We start from the raw sequence: 6,766 nt of genomic DNA, 5'->3' as shown, positions 1-6,766 counted from the left end.
ATATACCATGTGCCTCAAGTCATAAATTTCTAGATATAAATCCCAACTAAGAAATAATAAAAGAAAGCAATACGGGAAATACAACATCAACCATCTCCGAGAATATAATTCAACTCCTTATACTACCCTCAGTAGGCAAAACAGATATCGATACACTATCCCGTGTAACTAAGTTGTGAAATACCATCATAATAGATCATACCAACAGAATATCAATAATCACCTACACATAGGTTATCATCAAAATTATCAAATCGTCCTTCTCTAGAATTTTCAACTCATCGGACCGTTGTGCAGACCGATAAATAGGTATATCAACTCATCGCACCCCCGTGCGGATCGATAAATAGGTATAATAACCTCTACGCATAACCATGCAGACCGATAGATAGGTATATCAACCTTTGTGCATAACCATGCAAATCGATATATAGGTTTAACGACCTCAGTGCACGCTCGTGCGGACCAATAGTACATAAAGGAGTAAAGTCCATCGCGGTCGCATTGCGGTCCTAACTAACACACTCTGAGTGTAGTCCATCCGTGATCTAATTGCACGACCTAACTAACCCCACCCAACCATTCGTAATTGTAATAAACTAGACAAAGACCTGCACAATGTAGAACGACAAACATACTACAAGAACGAAAACTAAATTTTAGGGTACCATAGTCAATTAGTCACCAACAATCAAAGAGAACATATTTAAAAGTTTCAGAATCAAACCCTCCATTTTTCAATGTTGGATAAATCGGATCAAAGAAATACAGGGGACACATCAATTCTATTATTAAGATACATATTTCCTATTCATGTGGCAACAACTATAGCATGTATAGAAGGTGTATTGCAGTAGTAAATAGTCGTTACTTGTAACAATTGTAAACTATTTATCTATCCCGAATAAAGGATTTGTACGTACTCAATCTCCGTATGTGTACTCCTCAAAATACATGTATAGAACATCGCACGACTTGCACTACACACTCGTACATCAAACCCACATGTAAAAGGGCCAAACCCACATGTAAAAGGGCCAAACTCACAAAATTTAGCTTCATCATTCGATCGATGAAAGCTTTGGTTGACTGACAAGCTAAGGTCATACAAATCACACACACAGCCAAGTGTAGGCAATAAAAATTGCCTTTACACAAGAGAGCTCAAGCCTCGCCAGTTTGAGTTCGCTTGCATGCTCAAAGCAAGCAAAGAAAGATGCGAGTGAAGAACTCAAGATGAAAGACCTCGAAAGCAAGATCAATGCTTTAATGTCTGCTCAAGAGGTAAAGAAAACCGGTATTCCACGTCCTTATTCGAGGGAATGAGAATCAATTCCGTACCCGATAAAGTTCAACCTGATTAACTTCACGCCATTCGATGGAAGAGGTTCACCCACCCAACACTTAATTTATTTCAAGTCTCACCTAGGGGTCATTTCAGGCAATGAACCCTTGATGGTACGATCATTTGTGGGAACTCTTTGCGCAGTCGCCTTTGATTGGTACTGCCAACTCAAGCCAGGAAGTATCAATAGCTGGGATGATATGGAGACTATGTTTCTCACCAACTTCTTCAATGATGATACTGAAGTGTCGATTGGAGCACTCTTTGATGAGAAACAGAAAGACGGAGAACTAGTTGAGAATTTATTCTCCAAATGTACCACAACAACCTTTCCTTGGATGTATTAGATGTTATAGGCATGACACCATCCAAAACAAGGAAAGATTTGAAGGTACGAGGGGAGCAAGCTGAACGCTTCCTTAAGAGGAAGAAAACTGAAAGGGGTCAGCTGGCCAATAATTCCCCAAATAGAAATTCACCCCTCGTGGTAAAGGAAATACACAGTCAAATACAGTGGATGTAAATCAGACATTCTAATTGTAAACCCAACAGCAGCCGCAACAACAAACGCCAAAGCAGCAAACACCTCAATAGCAACAACGGCCTCCAAGAGAACAAAAGACAACTGAGCCAAAGTTCCCAAAAGAGTATTCTTTCAAGGAAGATGAGGTTCCTGTATCTTCAAATACTTGTTGGAGAACGATAAAATTAAGCTACCCCCAATCACCAATCATGAGGGGGCTAACAAGACTACGGATCTGCGATATTGTACGTTCCACAACACAGTTCACCACCCTACAAAGACGTGTTATGCTCTCAAAGATAAAATTCAAGCCCTAATCGATGTGGGTATTATCACTCCAAAGCAGGCCAAGGAAAAGAAAGTGGGCGCAAATGCGGTCTCTATCAGCTTTAGCTCGGTTCCTATGTCATGGTTCCAACCAAAGCCTATGTCAAAAGTAAAGGTGAAAACTATTAACGATGATCCTCATGGACAACGTCAGAAGGGACTTGTGCAGCACACGGCTCCTAGTGGTAAAATTCTTTGGGTCCATCCAGATTTGCTCAATGATGAGCAATGGGCAAGTTCCTCATCTAAGAAGAAGTCCAAAAGTAGGGAAAAATCTTGTTGTCCCGCTACGACAGTTCCTGAAAAAGATGATGAAGGTATTCCAGCTCTATCACTTTCCGATGACGAACAAGAAGTTTTCGCTACTAGGGGTGGGAACGAATACCACTAAAAATATCATGAAGCCTCTGACCCAAATGCTAAAACATTGGCTGAGCTGGAGGTGACTACAACTCCCCTTGCAACTACAGGGAAATCCCAGCAACAATCATCTAATAAGAAGAAAGGGAAAGAACCCCAACAACAGGAGGCTCAGAACCCAAAGCTGTCTCGATTCAATCACCCAATTGGGAGAGATAAATCAGGGAGTTCAAGCATACCATACCGCTTTGATGTTATGACTCAGCTAGCCAACATCCCAGCAAGAATAACCCTGCACGAATTATTGCGCCTCTCTAAAGATACGAGAGAAGCCTTGTAAGAAGCCCTGGCTGATGCTGATGTATTCCCCAATAACATCAAACAGTTCTTAAAGATCCGGAATCACCAATTCAATACTGCAATTTAACGGCCAAGCAATTCCCTTGCATAACATTCACCAAATATGACATGCAAGTCAGAAACTCAAAACATGATAGGCCTTTATACTTCACCGGATACATAGGCTCCAGCGTTATCAACCGGATCCAAGTCAATCCGGGTTCCGCTGTTAGCATCATGCCGCTCCGACTGCTATATAATCTTAGGATTCCTACAAGCAGATTATCCTCGATAAGCACCGTCATCTACGGATTCAATACCAGTGGGTCCAGACCATTAGGTAATATCCGGATAAAATGTCAACTTGGAGATTTAAAATCCAAAGTCACGTGCTACGTGATCGATGCTAAAACCTCCTATAATTTACTATTGGGTCGACCCTGGATCCATAGTAATCTTATAGTCCCCTCAACTCTCTGATACGAGTCGCCGTGCGAGCACCCTTTGGTCACAGAATTACCAAAAGGTGGGTTGAGAAGAAGACAACTAAAGCACAAGAACAATTCAGTATGACGAAGGAAAATACCTTCTCTAGATTATGAAGAATCAACTATTACAAATCTCTCCCTCATAATCTCACTAGAATCGAGAACAACCTCTCAATCCTCTCTAAACCCTAATACAATGATTAGAATCTCTCTCTGATCTAAGATCTCATAGATCCTCATAATCTAAACCCTAATCCTTTTGATTAGGATCTCACTTAGACCTAAAACCCTTTAGATCTACATCTTAGCCTCTAACCTTTTCTTCTTTCTTCCCTTTGTTTAGAACCCTAAAAAATCCCTATTTATAGGGTTTACAACATGGTGGCAATCTGGTAAATAACCAAACCAAACCCAAACAGGAAAACACGTAAAAAGAATCCTTAACGAATCTGGAAAGCTCCGATAAGTCGATGATAATCATATTTTTATTACAATTTTATATCCTCATTATCTATTTTACATGAATAAATATAACATTAATAATTGTTGTTAGCTTAGTTTCCACATAATTGAATGAAAATATAAATAAATATTATTAAATGTAAAAACCCCTCAAAATCTCTTTTCTCTATTTTGTAGCATTTTAGAAGCCCATCAAGCAAAGATGGCCCAAAGGAAAAAGAAAATAAAACAAAGCACATTTCCACATCATGCACCAAAAGAAGCCAGCCCAAAGACCATCAGAAACCGGACTTGATTTCTGGACTTAGAGAGTTGAATTTTCACAAATGAAATGTGGACTTGACATGGACCGGTGCTGCAAAGATTACAAATCCGTGAAGCCAAATGCAAGTGGGCCGAGACAAAGAATGGGCCGGACTTGTTTTTTTTTTTTAAATCAATTGGAGCTATCATGAATATGGTTGGTTGCTGCAGATGGACTTGATTTTGTTTTGAAAAAGAAATGCAAACTTCATGGACCGGTGCTTGGTTGCAAGGATTGAATTGGGCCGGACCTGTTGCATTCTTTCTCAAATAAATGAATGGAAGAGACCGGACTTGATTTTGTTTTAAAAATGAAATGCAAACTCATGGACCGATGCTGTTTATTCAAGTTGGACTTGGATGCAAGAATTGAATTGGGTCGGACTTGATTGCTGCAGAAACTCTTCATGGACCAACTTGATTTTTATTTATTTTTGAAAATCATATGGGCCTCCTATGTTGGGCTAGAACAAAAAACAAATTCAAAGGTGGAGATTATTGCTTGGGGCTCAAGACAAATCCAACGGCTCATATTCATTAATGATTACTATAAATAGGGGTAGAGAGTGAGGGGTTAAGGGTGTGAAAATTTTTGTAACTCCTTTTGGAGAGGAGGGCTACTCTTAATTGAGAAGGCCTTCCAAAATTGTAACTTTTTGTTGTAATTAATAATAATAATTTTTTCACCACTTTAAATTTTTCTCTTCTTCTCTTTGTTGGATGATGAAGATGAAGATGAAGATGGAGAATTATTTGAAGGTTTGCATTTCTTTTCTTTTTCTCTTTTATTGCTTATTAGTTTAGATTTATTTCTATGCTTGTAGTTAAATTTTATTTTCTTGTTAAATAGCCAAGAGGTTAGAACCCTCTTGCCTTAGATTTATTTCATGCTTATAGAGTAGATTTATTCTCTTGCATTTAATTCTTGCAATTTTATTTTGTAGTTTAGATTTTGCAATTTATTTTGTAGTTAAATTTTAATTTTTTGCACTATTCACCACTTCAAATTTTTTGCATTTAATTCTTGCAATTTTAATTTTAATATCTTGCCTTAGGGTTTAGTTTTTCTTTTTGTTTATTTTTATTTTGTTTGATTCGCCTTTAGGCTAGAACCTTCTAGGGAATTACCCTTTTCTAAGAAGTGGGTTTAATTTTAGATTACCCATATCTATAATTGAATCCACCATCTTTAATTTCTTGCATTTTCTTTTATTCTAGAATTTTGTTCTTCATTCTTGATTTTTTTATTTGTTTCTTGATTTTATTCATTTTTCCTTCTCACCTTATTGATCATACTCATTCTCTTTTACATCCACTCTCACTTACACTTTGCACCTACTTACACACCACTTTCACTCTTTCAATCTCTTCACAATCATATTCACTCACTAATCTTATTTGTCACGTACACAACATAAGAACCAATTTTATATTTTCTCCTACAAAACACCTTCCTCGTGGGATAGATACCTTAAATACTATAACTTGACACGGTTGTGTACTTGCAACCTTTTTGGTACATGTTTATGCTGCATCAGTCGACTCATGAACAATTATGAGTTGACTCATGACCTCATATAAGTCGACTCATAACTGATGAGTCGACTGGTCAGAGACGTTTTTCTAACAGGTCTTGAGTTCTTGAGTCGACTCATGATAGCCATGAGTCGACTCAACCTGATGAGTCAACTCATGTACATGTATGAGTCGACTCACAGGTTGAAATCTAGATTCTTTGAATCTGCTGCTCGTCGTCTCGTTCCACGCTTCCACCTATGCTCCGCCATGTCGCTTCACACCACTATTCTCAAGATATCATGAGAATCACCTATCCTCAAGCTCCCATGATGATCTCTTTTCTGAAGAGAAGATACACCTGTATCACTCTCCATCAGTGTCTAAAATATGTAGATGCTAGTAACGAGATTAAGACGGTGATCATAGATAAACAATCATTTAAGGGGTTAGAAAATTACTTTACCGACTCCCTTCTTTACGGTGCTGAATCTGACACGGAATCATCGGCCTAAAGCACAGATAGCGGAGAGGAAGCCGATACCGAAGCTAGGTTTGATTATAATGGCGGTTTAGCGGAGAGAAAGCCGATACCGAAGCTAGGTTTGATTATAATGGCGGTTTAGTACTAAATAACATTGTACCATTTGTAATCAATCCTAACGGCTGTGAATCGTCAGACGATAGCTGTAATTGGCAACTTGCCAAAGAATAATAAACGATGACTTAGAGTATTCTCTGTGTCTGGATGATGTAATGCAGGGATTATACAAGAACCCTGACATACACATGCCGCTTAGGTCATCCTACTTAACATCGAAGCATGTTCAAGGATCATTTGGAACAACCCTCATCATTCCTGCCAAAGCAGGGGGTGGAAAAGAGTTAGTTCTTGGCAAATGGAAGACATTCCCATCGTCAAATCCGTTTTTAAAGGAAAAATAATGATGAAGAGAAACCCAGACCTCTTCTGTCCAAGTATAGTCAACAATCACGTGATTTAATGAAGAAATGGGGATATAATTTCACGCTTGAAGAGGGTCTCTATTTTGGTCGAGGACCACGAGTCCCACCTCATCCGACCTATGTACCGAAAGGAAAACC

The sequence above is a fragment of the Asparagus officinalis genome, chromosome 7, assembly GCF_001876935.1.
Source record: "Asparagus officinalis chromosome 7, Aspof.V1, whole genome shotgun sequence".
Taxonomy (NCBI): domain Eukaryota; kingdom Viridiplantae; phylum Streptophyta; class Magnoliopsida; order Asparagales; family Asparagaceae; genus Asparagus; species Asparagus officinalis.
This window is presented reverse-complemented; position numbering follows the sequence as displayed.